General features: G+C 40.8%; 1 non-coding gene across 1 annotated transcript; it reads left to right on the top strand.

Annotated features, from left to right (window-relative positions):
* Window positions 1-2884: 2884 nt before the first annotated feature.
* On the top strand, window positions 2885-2943 carry LOC116104266. Its single transcript, XR_004123778.1, has one exon. It is a non-coding gene; the product is annotated as a U7 small nuclear RNA (small nuclear RNA).
* The last annotated feature ends 12008 nt before the right edge of the window (window positions 2944-14951 follow it).

Below are 14951 nucleotides of genomic sequence, written 5' to 3'. Positions count from 1 at the left end.
CAACCACATGTCATAGCTATGGCCCACGACCCATGTACCGTTGGGCTCCAATTCATTTGTTTACTTGTTGAAACAGAGAGTCACTTTGTAGCCCAGGCTGACCTGGAACTCACTATGTGACCCAGGATATCCTCAATTTTGTGGTGGTCCTCCTGCCTATAAGCCTCCTCATTGCTGGGGTCATAGACCTCATCCATCACACCTAACTTGCTTGCTCTTCTAAGCCGAAATGTGTCTACTCATCCCACTATTGCCACACTTCCAGCTGACTGCAGGGCTCAGAGGCAAAGCTGAAAACAAGTGAACTCAATGTCAATTGTGTGCAAGCCACTGTAACAGTTGATGGTTCCTTTAAGGAGCCCGGTAAATTCCTCGTGATAATCATTCATTTGAAGAGAGCCATGGGTGTTCCACAGATATATCTAACCTTTCTTAAGTCTCATACATCCCTCATTCCTTCAAGTTCCTACCACACACTATGTGCAAAGTAAATTGTCACCATTGACATTGCCATCCTGACATTAAACACAAAATACATGTCTGGATACCTGAAAAGCACCAAGATATCCAAGAACATAAAATATAACCTAAAACGTCCAATAAGGTAAAAGTCAATCTGAGAAAAGAAATAGCAATTTGGATTCAACCAAGAATAGATTTTTGTGCTGTTTTTTATACATAATATTTAAGCTTTGTTTCTATGAAGCTTAGAAAAATTCTCTAGCAGTATACTAAAATGGAGTGTGCTAGTTAACACACAAGTCAGATCTTGTAGGTTATACTATTATAGCTATAATTATTATGCCTAATAATTATTATAATAAACATGTAAGTAGCACTGAACATAAAATGTTTACAATACTTGTTGCCCTTATTCTGCTGATACTAAGCCAATTAATGCTCCAAAATAGTTCTTATTCACTATTCAGAATTAAGTTTGATATTTTTATAAAACCTACAGAAAAAATTGAAATAAATTTCAATTAAAATATTTGACTGTTGTGTTACTTAAGTTTCTATTACTATGATAAAGACCATGACCGAAATCAACTTGTGGAGGGATGGGTTTATTCAGCTTATAGCTTACAATGCATCATGAAGGAAGTCAGGGCAGGAACCTGGAGGCAGAAATGGAAGCAATAGCCATGTTGAGAGCATAGCATAAAGGTCTTTATGCCCACAGATCTCCAGAGAAACCAAGACCCTTAAGCACACAGGATTGTCTTTTCAATAAGAAAAATGGAAAAACCTGTTCTTCCATCCAGAAACCTGAGAACTGGAAGTGATTAACAGCCTGGTGATCTGCGTTGTCTGTTGGGCCAGGCCATAACAAGCTCCTACAACCATGATCAGAGGTGGCTAGTAATATAGATGACCTTTATAGCCAGAGCTCCCCAAAACTCCCACAACTAAGACCATAGGTAGCTGAGAGCCTGAATGACCTTGCTATCTGTATGACCAAGATGAGGCTAGATCCTTGTGTCCTTAGGCTGTTAGGCTAATACTGTAGTGGATCCCTAGGACCCATTTTCTTGGAAGAAATAACATGTACCCTTAGTTGAGTTTCAGTGTAATTATGCTTCCTTGTGCAATGAGGATTGTACTACATCAGGAAACTTTTTCCCAAATTATATTGGGCTTAAATACATTGGAAATAAACAGCCTGTTATTAGACTCCCTGAAGTCTATTCCAAGTTGATGAAGTCAATTTACACCAGGTTTTTATTCTTATTTTTTCACATGGTTCACTTCCCTGTATGACACCTGCAGGACCCCTTCAAAGCCACACAACAATGTTGTTTACTGGCTTCCACCCATTTACATCTTGTTTAGCCTGATATCTTATATAACTCAGGACCACCTGCCAAGGGTAGTATTGCCCACAGTGTCCTGGGCCTTCCCTTATCATTAAAAAATTCCCCCACAGACCTGACTACAGGCCAGTCTGATAGAGTAATTTTTACAGCTGAGGTTCCCTCTTCCTATTCAAAGTCCTGGATGCCCATGCAGAAGGGACAGCAGGACACAGTTCCCACCCCTGAAGTAGAGCTAGCAGGGTATGGGCTTCCACAAGTGTTGACAGTTGCTAGGCATGAGGTTTGTTTGTATAATAGCATGTATATTTTCATGTTCCTCTTTCAGGGAATGCTCTCCCTGTTAAGGATAATGTCTCCGTGATAATTAGGAAAAGCATGACTCCAGGAAGCAAGAATGTGTTTCTGTGATGCTGAGACCTTCAGGACAGCCCTTAAGGCTATGGGAAAGAACTCTGAAAACATGAGTTCAAAAATATATAAACAGATCCCAGCACTTGGGAGACAGAGGCAGACGGATTTCTGAGTTCGAGGCCAGCCTGGTCTACAGAGTGAGTTCCAGGACAGCCAGAGCTATACAGAGAAACCTAGTCTCGAAAAACCAAATATATATACATATACATATATGTATATATGGAAAATGGAAAAACATGACTATATATATATATACATATATTTATATGTAAACAGGATTTCTCAACTATGCAAAATATAAGGATGCAATATGAATTATATGAGGGACTTCATGGACCTAAAAGATCAGAGGCAGCTGTACTATGAGCCAGCTTGTCAGAAAGATATTGAGGAAGGAGTTTTAGGGAGTGGTGATTGTAGGGCAAGATCCCACCCAGCTAAACTTATTGTTTGTGCTTACAAAGCCAGGCAGATCTCTGAATTCATTTGCCATGTTTTTTAGAATATATACTTGCTATCTTCTAAGAGTCAAGGGGTAAGGTCGTAAAATGCTGACTCCTAGGATGATCAAAAGGCAACCTGGTTAAATGATTGGATTTATATGTAAATAAAAGACTGGGCCTTTGGTATGCAAGAAATCACTGTCTAGAGAGATATAAAATTTATTTTTAAAAATTTGTCTGGCAGGCTTTCTGACTTTTGTCAGAAAACCCAAGAATTTTTTCTAGCAGGTTCTCTGGCTTTTTCCTGGAAAACCTATTTAGAGAGCTTTTAGAATTTTTTTTTCTAGCAAGCGGAGAACTGTCTCTAGCAGAGCACTGTCTTGAGCAGAACACAAAGGCTGTCAGCTTGTTTCCATGAGTGATTTCGAGTCATTTCTTCTGCTGCTCCCAAACATTCCTTCCTCAGGAACCCCTCTCCAAGCTAAGGTTGGACTTTTGCACTCCCAGATGACCCTGGCTTGTGGCAAAGTGACAAAATACTAACCAGTACAACTGGCATGTCTAAGATCATAACAAACCTATGTATATTAAAATTAAGTTATAAAGATAATGCATACCATTTTGAGTTATACTTACAAAATATGATAGTATTGATGGCTTGTATTAGTGTTTTTACAACTTTGTGATCATATAAATCATAAGAAATGTTTATTAAAAATTAACTTCCTTGACCCCTAAACCTTGGGGTTTCTGATTTATCATGTCTGAAGAACAATCAGAGAAACATTTTTTTTTTCTGAGTCAGGGTTTCTCTGTATAGTCTGGGGTGTCCTGAAACTCACTCTATAGACCAGGCTGGCCTTGAACTCAGAAATCTGCCTGCCTCTGCCTCCCAAGTACTGGTATTAAAGGTGTGTGCCACCGCTGCCCAGCTGAGAAACAATTTTTAAACAATGACATAAGACGGATCTATCTTTGTGGTGGTGGCACATGCCTTTAATCCCAGCACATGGGAGGCAGAGGCAGGTGAATCTCTGAGACAGAGAGAGAAAAGAAGGGAGGAGGAGTCTCTTTAAGAAAGTTTGGGAAATAATAGTTTTCAAAATCTGAATGGTTGAATAGCTGGGATATCAGAAAAGTTTCTGAAAAGATCAGGATCTCATGCCTCCAAAGGTTGTGCTCAGTGTACTGTTGCTGATGGTGTGATTCTTTAATTAAATTAAAATATATTTATTCAACCTAGTTCCAGTGAGTTCCAGTACATCAAAGATACATAGTGATACCCTGTCTAGAAGAAAAAAAAAACTACTTAAAATATGTATTTTATTAGTGTGTGTGGTGGCGTGAATGAGAATGGCTCTCATAGGCTTATGTATTTGAATGCTTGGGTTGAAGTTGATAGAGCTGTCAGGGAAGGATTAGGAGGTATGGCCTTGAGGAAGGAATTTGTCATTGGGTGTGTGCTTTGGGTTTCAGAAGCCCAGTTCGCTCACTCACACTCTGCCTCATGCTTGCAGTGTACCACCCAGTTACTTCAATACAATGCCTGCCTCCCTGCCTGTCTGATGCCATATCTCTTCCATGATGGCTATGGACTCTAATCATCTGAAACTGTGAACCCCAAAGTAAATGCTTTCTTTTGTAAGTTGTTTTGGATATGATGTTTTGTCATGGCAATAAAAAAGTAAGACTGTGTGTGTGTGTGTGTGTGTGTGTGTCTGTGTTTCTCTATGTGTGTGTCTGTGTGTGTGTCTGTGTGTGTGTCTGTGTTTCTCTCTGTGTGTGTGTGTGTGTCTGTGTGTGTCTATGTGTGTCTGTCTGTGTGTCTGTGTGTGTCTATGTGTGTGTCTGTGTGTGTCTATGTGTGTCTGTCTGTGTGTGTGTCTGTCTGTGTGTGTCTGTCTATGTGTGTGTCTGTCTGTGTCTATATGTGTCTCTGTGTGTGTCTATGTGTGTGTGTTTCTGTGTGTGTGTCTATGTATGTGTGTGTCTGTGTGTGTGTCTGTGTGTGTGTGTGTGTGTGTGCATGTACATGTGCTTGAGTATCACAGTGCATGTGTGGTCAGAGCACAACCTTCAGAAGCTGGTTCTCCTCCTTCACAGTGGAACACAAGGATTGAATTCATATTGTCATGTCTGTGTATCAGGTCTGTGCTGCATCCACTGAGCATCTTGCTGGCTCAGTGTACTGCACTGCTTTTCTTCTCTATGTTGCCAAATCTTGCCTCTCAGAAATAATGGGGAAGGGGTAGCAATGCTGAGGAGGCAGAATTTCAGCAAATATATTTCAGCTTTTCAAAAAGATTAATGAATAGATAAAATAAGTTGAACAGGTAAGTTGATGATAAAATACTCCAAATGAGAAGTGAAAATCATAAAAATATTCCAAAGATGGTCACAAAATAGATGGAAAGTTATGATTAATTTCCCTACCAGTGTCGAGGTAGATGTTATTTTGTTGGGAAGAACTTTGTTTTGGTTAAAAATAGAAAACTCTCTTGAGAAGACACTAAATGGCAGATGACTTAGATGCAGTGAGAGGGGCACAAATTTTAGAACAGTCTGCCTGGACAGGCCATACAGAGATGATAAAGGCGAAGCTGAGTTCAGTGACTAGTATCGCCAGTGAATTCAGCGCTCAGTGACTGGGGCTGTCTGATCATGCATGAGCACTGAGCTTCTGCAGACTTGTTTCCCTGCCCATCAAGGAGTCTGAGATTATTTCTCTGGAGGCATCATCGAGAATGAAGTTTTGACTATCATGACAATTTAGAACCTGATTCACAATGATAAGAACCCAGGTTCAAGGCATTTGTTGACCATCTGGATGTAAGTCAGGTAGCTCCTGCCATCTGAGAGCCATAGTCTTGGTCTGTTGTGTCAATGTAGAGATGCTACATGGGAAAGAAGATCAACAAGCCCTACATTGTTCTGTACTAACTGAGAAGCCACTGGGATGTGCTGCACATGCTCCTTCCCCACCTGCAGGTGCACTGCTGCTGTGGCTGATAGCCAGGGGCAGCACCATCAATGGGTAACTCATGTAAGGACACCTTTGATGCCATCTCTAAGACCTCTAGCTTACCTGACCTCTGACCTCTGAAAAGAGTCAGGTTCACCAAATCTCCCGATTGGAAATTTGCAGTGCATCCTGTTAAACCTGCACCAGAGGCTTCATGTAGAATAGCCAGACTTCAGCTATGGTTACCATATGGAATTTTTATACACAAGGAAAAAAAAAGTGAGGCTAGTGTGGTGGCACAGGGTTTTGATTCCAGCACTTGGGTGGCAGATATAAACAGATCTCTATGAGTATGAGGCCACCCTGGTCTACATAGTGAGTTCTAGGCCAGCCAAGAATACACAATGGACAGTCTCACTATTTAACCCTGGCTGACCTGGAACCTATTTTGTCAATAAGGGTGGCCTAGAACTCACAGAGATTCACCTGCCTCTGCCTCTTGAGTTCTGGGATTCAGGGCATGTACTACTGTACCCACTTTTAAAGATTGGTCTTACTATTTAATTCAGACTGACCTTGAATTTGCTATGTAGCCCAGGCTAGCCTGGAATCCATGATTTTCCTGTCTCAGCTCCTTGAATGCTGAGATTACAGGCATGAGCCACCATGCCCAGTTCAAGTCTCATATTTTACTTAATCCTGTATGAATTTTAGACTTTAATTCATTTATGTACTCAGACAAGGTCTTACTATGTATGTGATATTGGCCTGGAATAGCTTAGTTCAAGGTGAACTCAAACTCTTAATTCTCCTGTCTCCATTCTTAGAATTCAGGGATCATAGGCATGTACTTCTACACCCAGTTTCTAATATTTGATTATATATTTTAAATAAATATTTTATGACTACACTTTCTCTTAAGTCTTTCTATTGAATGTTTTGTTGTCTAAATATTCAGGTCACTAAACTTGATAGCAAGTTATCTATATCTATATCTATGTCTACATCTACATCTACGCCTATATATAACTTTTATATATTAATTCATATATATACAAGTTTGTTCTAGTGAATTCATCTATATTTAACAGCTTTTGAGGAACCAAATACACAGAGTAAGAATGCTGCTCTTGCTCTCCTGCTCCCTCCTCACTCTCTAGCTCCCTCACTCTCTCACTCTTACTTCCTCTCTCTTACTTTTCTCCCCTCCTACTCTTGCTCTCTCTCTCCTCTCTGCTCTTTGTTCTCTTCTCTTGTTTTCTCCCTCTCTTTCCTTTCTCTCTCTTCTTCCTCTTCCTTCCCTTTACTTAATTGGCGTATTCTATCCTTCCTACAATAAAATAAATCATTCATTAAAAAAAAAAAAAAAGAATGCTGCAGGTAGGAAGGAAAGACCATTTTTTTTTCCCAAGTTGAAAACCCCTTCCCCACACGTGCTATAATTTTAGGCATTTGTGTTCCTGCTGAATCAATCATTTTTAGATAGTCTCCATCTAAGGGCTATAAATCTATGAACTGGTATCTGAAATGTGTCTATATCTAAGAAACAGCTTCCATCTAGATTTCCAGCCTTTAATAATATGCCACATTCTATCTGTTTGTGTCAAGTAGATCTACAGATAGAAATATGCAGTTTGGAAGTATTGTGTAGACGAATGTAACTGCTCTGAGAAATTGCTTCCTCTCTAAGGCACAAGTGTCTAGACACATTGTAATGGGTAATGTCGATGTCCAAGGAATGCCCACAGTGGGCTCCAGTCTAGGATTTAGCTCTCAGGAAGTGTCACACATGATTACAAAGGCATTTCGGTTGGCAGCCATGTCTGCTTCCTTCTCTTACAAATCCCTAATTCAGCCAACTCCTGAGCAGCACAGCATGAGTGAGAGTAGCAGTGCTCTGAGATAGACAAGCAACTTGGCCTTTTACAATCTGGTGTGGGGGCTCTCATAGCTTTGTATGCTTAGCATAACCAAAGCAGGCAGCAAACCCCTTAAACGTGTGTCGATCCTGTCTCTCTTATCTCTGTAAATGGCATCACTTACCCACAGACATTCACAGTAAAATATTCACAATAAAACTCATTCTGGCCTCCTATTTGTTTGATTCCCCAAATCTAATTGATCACCAGCCCCTCCAAAATAAACCTTGAGTTTCATCATCATCATCATCATCATCATCATCATCATCATCATCATCATCATCATCATCACATACTGCAAGCCACTCTCACTCACCTGGACTTCTACAAAAAATGAGTTTCCACAAGCTTCCATTCTCCATCTAAAAGACACAATCTTTTTTGCATTTTTTTGCCACTCATGGTGACTCACATCTTTAAATCTAGCAGTCAAGAGGCAAGAGACAGATAGATCTCTGTGAGTTCAAGGCCAGCCTAGTCTATAGAATAAGACCTTGAGTCACACCCTGCAAACTGCCTTTATTAACTTATGTTGTGTGTATGTGCATGGGGTTAGGGGCTTACGTGTGCCACACTGTGTACATTCAGGTAACAGGATAGTTAGTGGGAATCAGTTTGTTCCTTTTACCATGGAAACTCTAGTCATTGGGTTTGGTAGAGAGAACCTTTACCAACTCCGAGCCAGCTCACCAGCTCACCTGCCCAATCACTATCTTTTAAAGACAAAAATGGAGATCTAGGAAGGTAGTATAGTGCTTGCTGTATAATATGAGGTCCCAAGTTCAATTCCTAGCACCTTTAAAAGCCGGATAAGTGTGTGTCTGTAATCTCCAGAGCTAAGAAAGCAGAGATGAAAATAAGAATGGGCTTCCTGGATATCTAAGCCTAGCCTAATTTGTAAGCTCCAGGTCCCAGTACGAGATCTTGTCTCAAGAATACAAAGCAGATAGCTCCTGAGGCTGATCTTTGGCTTACACATATACCTGCACTCACACAAACATGACCATGCACACATATCTGTGCATCACACACACACACACACACACACACACACACACACCACAAAGTCCATAACTCTTCCTTGCTCAATACAACTCTATTCCATAGTCTCTCACTATAATTAGAACAAGTTTTGTTATGCCCAATAAAACTTTATATGATCTCCTTCTGGCTATCTCTGCAGTCTGCCTTCCTAGTTTAGGTGGACTCAGCCATGTTGTGCTCTTTTCCTGCCTAAGCTCCTTTGTACCAGAACCTTTGGACTGCTACTCCCTCCCCTGAATAGGATTGTCCTTAGAGTTGTCTGCCCATGGTTCACATCATGGCTCATTGGCAGCTTCTTGGAGAAGCCTTCCTCTTCTTTACCTGCTCATACAACTTCAAAAAAAAAAAAAAAAAAAAAAGACATGTAGGGCTGGAGAGATGGCTCAGCGGTTAAGAGCAGGTCATGAGTTCAAATCCCAGCAACCACATGGTGGCTCACAACCATCTGTAATGAGATCTGATGCCCCCTTCTGGTGTGTCTGAAAACAGCTATAGTATACTTACATATAATAAATAAATAAATCTTTAAAAGAAAAAAGACATGTAGATTTTATTTGCAAATTAAGATAAATACAAAAATAAACAAAATACCCTTCCTAGTCACTATTACAGAGCTTTGTTTTTTTCTGCCTAAGACATTATCTGAATTTATTTTCTTTGTCTACATGTTTGCCTGTTTATTGTATTTCCCACTACAGTGTAAGCTACATGAGAATGAGGATTTGTTCCAGTGGCCTCATGACTGCCTTGCTGACCAATGCATCCCAGCTCATCTGAGGACATTGTAAACTGGAGACTGCCAACACATATTTGTTAAATGAGTAGATGTCAGCTAAGAGACAAGCAAGCAGTACCCTGATAATGGCTGCATGCAAAACTTGAGATGCATTTTAATGAAATCTTTTGCTCAATTTGGGGATTGTTTCTATATGAAGCTATTATCACCAGGCCCATGAAGATGAGTCAGATCAGAAATTGTCAACATTTGTACAGAGGCTATAAAAATAGAAGGTAGATTAGTGTCTACATTTATTTCTGCATGCCAGTGCTAAGTTCATCTCGAAGTGAGCACTGGAGGGCAAAATCAATGTTGACGTAGATCTGAAAGCTAACATGCAGCTCTGCTTTCTAGACAGTGAGAAACTGGAGCAGCAGCAGCAGCAGCAGCAGCAGCAGCAGCAGTAGCAGCAGCTGACCAAGCTGGCTAGAGACACATGATCAGGAGAAAATGAGTTGTGGGGGTTTGATTTGGAATGTCAAAAAACTAGTCCTTCCTATGGGTGGAGTGCAACCTGGCCAGTGTCTTTAATTCATACAGCAATTCCCATGGTAGGTGTTATTTCTCCACTTGACAGTGAGTAAGATGAACATTGGGATATTTTAAAACTTACCAAAGGCATATAGCCATGCTAAAAAGTGAGGTAAGGGTATAAACTAGAGTGTTTCCTATCCCAGGGCCCACTTGTTCTCTCTTTTACTGTTCTGTCTTCTCTTGTAGTGGCACAGCTCATTCTAACTATTTCTTTGACTCTGGGTACTGATGTTAGAGCTCCCCATTGAACCCTTAATGAACTGCCCCAAACTGGACAACAAATGCCTCTGCTGCTTGGAAGGGCTACTAAGAGAAATGTCCCAGCCAGAATCCGCCATTTCCTGACTAAGCAGGTTTCAAGACTCATGCACACATCTCTCCTCCCGCAACTGCTCTCTCACTATCCATTTAGAACTCAGCCCAGCTCAGGGTTTCCATGGTCCACTGTGGAAAGTATCTTCCAGATGCTAATAAGAACTTTACTGTGGCTGTGATCTGAAGGAAAGAAGCAGCTCAGTAGGAGCACTGCTGAGAGCCTGGGCAGCATGATCTGAAGAGCTGCAGCAGTCAGCCAATAGAAAGAAAGAATGGCCAAATGCAAAGCCAAAGATGGAGACAAGCAGCAGAAGAAAATCTTCCCGACAGAGATGTATTGGCTACAGGACCCGCTCCCCAAAGGAAGAGACTGCTTGACTGCTCGGTCCCCTGAGACTCCTTGAGTAGAGACGATGGATGGAAGGCAAAGGGGAGAGGTGGGTTGGAGGACGGGAGTATCCCTGAGTAATCCATGCTTCCTCCTTCTGAGTTTTATGAAGATTAATGAAGCATTTTTAAATGGAGAAAGAAATAAAAATGGAGGGATGGGGCAGACCAGGGCATTATGATGATGAAGAATGAGACATCGTGCCCTCACAATGAGTAAAGAAAAGAATTTCCTCCAACTGGGAGATATAGAGCTAACTAGTTCAGAGATTTGAATTCAGAGTTCAGGCTCCTGCACGGACCATGGTATATACATTAGCAAATTACTTATCCCCTAAAGAAGAACAAAAGAATCATTCTTTAGGTCATTTCTCATGATAAAATATAAATAACATCATTTCAGGAGGCCCTTTTAATGTTGAGATAACCCATATAAAAAAGAGTATGTAGCATTTAGTGTGCACCCAATAATAACAATAGTTATTATTTAGACTTGGCTTCCTGGAGAAGGGATTATGGCTGCGTCATTACCAAGGCCACATTATGGGGACAGTTCTTCCCTTTAAATGGTGTGTGCTTGGTTTAATTACTTGTGTTACTAGCCCACGTCGTCTTCCCTGTCTCACAGGAAAGATGAAGTCCACATGTGATAAGTATCACCTCTGAGTCCAAACAAGCTTGCCAAAGAGTAGCTCAACCCATTTGTTACTCTGAGTCATTCGAAAGATAAAGCCGTCTCCTCACAGTGAAGGGTGCTGAGCACAGGAGAAAATGCTAATGGTACTGTACGTTCATTTAGTCTTCTCCAGCTTACAAAATGTTCTACCTAACAAAGGTTCCTACCTTCATTTTTATACATAAGGGAACAGAGGGATGAAGCAACTGCAAGTGACATAAGCAATTGGTCTGTGGAGCAGGATCCACCTCAGACCCTCCAACTCTAAGGCTTGGTTGGTGTGGTTTCTATGTTTGCTGTTGTTTTATTTTGGTTGGTTGGGGTTTTTTGTTGGTTTTATGTAGGTTTTTATTTGTTTGGTGAATGCTAAGGGTTAAAAGCAAGGACTTCTACTAAGCCACATCCCTAGCCACTCTAAGGCTGTCACGTGACAGCTTACTGTAGATGGCTCAAACAGGTTCGTCATTCTTATAATCAACAGTGACTTTGCAAACAGAAAGAAGTTTTTAGGTTGCCTGATGTGTTGATCTTAGGCTGTGTCCAGGAACCCAGTAGGTGAGGTGCAAGCCAGCAAAGAGTACATGGAATTGTACACAGCTAAACTTTTATCAGTTAAGTTAATAACACTAAATGTGTTCTTTTGAACAAATGTTTGGAACACTAAGACTTATAAGAAAGAGAAAAAAGAAAAAGTCAAAGAAGAAATGAAGTTGGAAAAAAACCTGTTTTAGATCAGCTGCCTTGTGCCGGGGGTGTATCTCAGGGGTAGCACGGTTACACAACACATGAGTGGTCTTGTGTTCCATCTCCAGCATTGAAAAAAAAAAAGGTTAGAGCAACTGCCTTGTTTCTCCAAAACATTTGTACATGCCCACAGACTTTGCACAACTTACCTAAATACAGAGTTTAGTTAGCATTCAGTCTTTAATCACCTGCGTAGTTGATAAGCATGTCATAAAATGTTCTCATTCTCCAAGTATTTTCCTTTGTTTACCTCAAGCAAGCCATGGGAAAGAAATTGGCTCTTATGTTAGCTCTCCTGGTAACTCAGAAAGTGACCGCCAGTCAGCATATCTTTGAATTCTCAACTTTTCTAGGGCAAAGTGGTCTAGACAACTCTCAGTGGGGCTGCTGTGACAGATCTGGAAGAAAAGAAGTGGTTTATGTGCTTGGGGATCTGCCCAGACAGGAGACGTGCATGATCAATCCAAAGTCTCATTGCTTACAAATGCCTATGAAGAGCATCACTACTTCGAAGCTTTTATCAGTAACTTATTGTCCTCATTAATCTGTCGTTCCTCATCCAGAGGGCAAGGAGGTTTGCAGCTGTTCTGGGTATTATGTGTCTATAAAACAGTTTCAGAACCTCTGATCACACAGCTTGCTGCGGCGACTGACCCTTCTCACTCACTACCTGCTCATGAGCACTACATTTAGGCAGAATGTGTTTTGTTTTGTTTTGTTTTGTTTTGTTTGAGGCACAGGCAGCTATCACTCAGAGACTTCTAGAGCCAGATAGAATCACAGACCTTGTTGGCAGGTAGCTGTGTTTGGAACTAACTCACCCCCCTACCTGTCGGTTTCTTCTCATTCAATAGAGAACCACAAGAAGAGGCGGTCACAGGACTCCAGGCTGCAGCGAAGGCCGTTTACTTTGCTTGTGGTCCTGGTCAAGCTGTTCTCTGGCCTTCAGCTTTCTTCTGTGTACCTTTTCCATCTCCCAGGACTGGCAAGGACCAGAGGCAATAGTCCAAGGTGACATGTTTTTAAAATTGTTGGAAGTTGCTATTAACTAAAGGGTTCATTGCTTTAGAGAATGCCTCAAAAACATTATAATTATTTACAATGTGCCTTTCAACCAAATCCTTTCAATATTTTAGACATACTATATAAAAAAGAGCAAGTATTTGGTTTGAAGAGAAGTAGTATATTAATTTATGTTTCTTTCTGTAAAAAAAAAGTTAAATGCAGCATTAAATTAGACAAAAACTAGAGATCCTGCTACCTCCATATTTAGCATTGTCAAAGAACAGAAAAGACACATTTCCAACTAAAAGCATTTCATTTAAAAACAAAATCAAAAGACAATTGCCAAAATAATACTCTACATACCACAACTTTATTTCTATTTATTTGTTTATTTTTAATTAAGATCTCATTCTAAAGCCCAGGCTCATGTGAAACTCACAATGAAGCTTCCTATGCTGGCCTCAGCCTGACAGCACTCTTCCTGCCTCAGCTACCAAATGCTGGGATTACAGATGTGAGCCAGGCTTATGCCAAATTCCTAACTGCTTTACCAGCAGGGATATCCAAGATGATCCTTCTGAAAGTCTGGACCTAGTTTTCATTATGCAGACAACCCAGTCACAGAAGCCAAGCTGTATTTTAAGACTGCGGTATTTACTAATGGATGTCTGGCTAGAAACAGCGTTGGCAGAATCCTGGCAGAGTCGTTGACTCTCTCTAATGATGTGGAACTGGGCTGCATAATTATGTCCACTTGGATTAAGTCTAGTCAAGACTGTCATGTTTTGCAGTGGAACCAGAAACAAGCACCCGCCCCGGGCCACAGTGCTGGGATTTTCCTACAATGACATCAGAACATGAGAACTTGTTCAAACATTCCCCAAATCTTCACCCTAGCCATTCATTTCATTTTGGGACTTTCTCTGAAAAACAAACAAAACAAAACAAATCTGGCTTCAGATATCATTTTTGTTTTGGCCTAAGGACTGTATATACCATAAATAAGATCCCAGGTCAGAAAAAAAAAATGTCTTGGAAAGAAGTGCTCTGTACTCTTCTTGAAGATATATTAACATATTCTTAATATAGACGGACACTCCATCTAATATGTATCTCCTGCTCCAGAAAAACAATTGCCTATTTTGCATTATTGATTTCTTTTCTAACTGTTTCTGAGACTTCAAGCATCCATATTTATTTATCACCAAGGAAGAAATACAAAGGCTGGGAATTTGGATCAGTAAAGTTCTCACCACATAAGCGTGAGGGCCTGAACATGATCTTGGCAGTGACCACACAACAAGCTAAAAAGCTGGATACAGCCTCAGGTGCCTAGCACTGAGAAAGTGGTGACCTGAGGAAGATCCCCGGAGTTGGCTGGCTAGCTGATATGTCTGAATAAGTGAGCTTCAGGATCAGTGTCTCATTGGATCATAAGTGTGTTTTTATTAGAGATGGGACTCTGAAACATCGAAATTTGAATGCCTGCATTTGAAAAGCTCTAGTCCTGCCAAGGTTTCTATAATGCATCTCCCTCCCAATGTAAATGGTCACTGTCCTCTGGCAGGTAAGGGGTAAAGACCAATTAGGGAAAACACAGTACACCAACTTCTGAAGAGAGAGAGAGAGAGATCATCAACCACCAAAAGGGGGAGGAGATAATAACACTCATTTGGTTGCCTGGACACTGTTACTGTAAGTGCTAGGTAGCTTTACGTCAACTTACCACAAGCTATGGTCGTTTTGGAAGAGGGAACCTCAACTGAGAGAATGCCCCCAACCAGATTGTCTTATGGGTAAGTCTGTGGTGCATTTTTTGACTGATGATTGATGTGGGAGGATCCAACTCACTATGGGTGGTGCCATCCCAGAGCAGTCCTAGATGCTATTCTTACACAGGCTGAAACCATGAGAAT

Source organism: Mastomys coucha, unplaced genomic scaffold (genome assembly GCF_008632895.1).
Source record: "Mastomys coucha isolate ucsf_1 unplaced genomic scaffold, UCSF_Mcou_1 pScaffold21, whole genome shotgun sequence".
Taxonomy (NCBI): Eukaryota; Metazoa; Chordata; class Mammalia; order Rodentia; family Muridae; genus Mastomys; species Mastomys coucha.
Note: the sequence above shows the minus strand (reverse complement) of the source record. Positions and strands in the feature narration are given on the sequence as shown.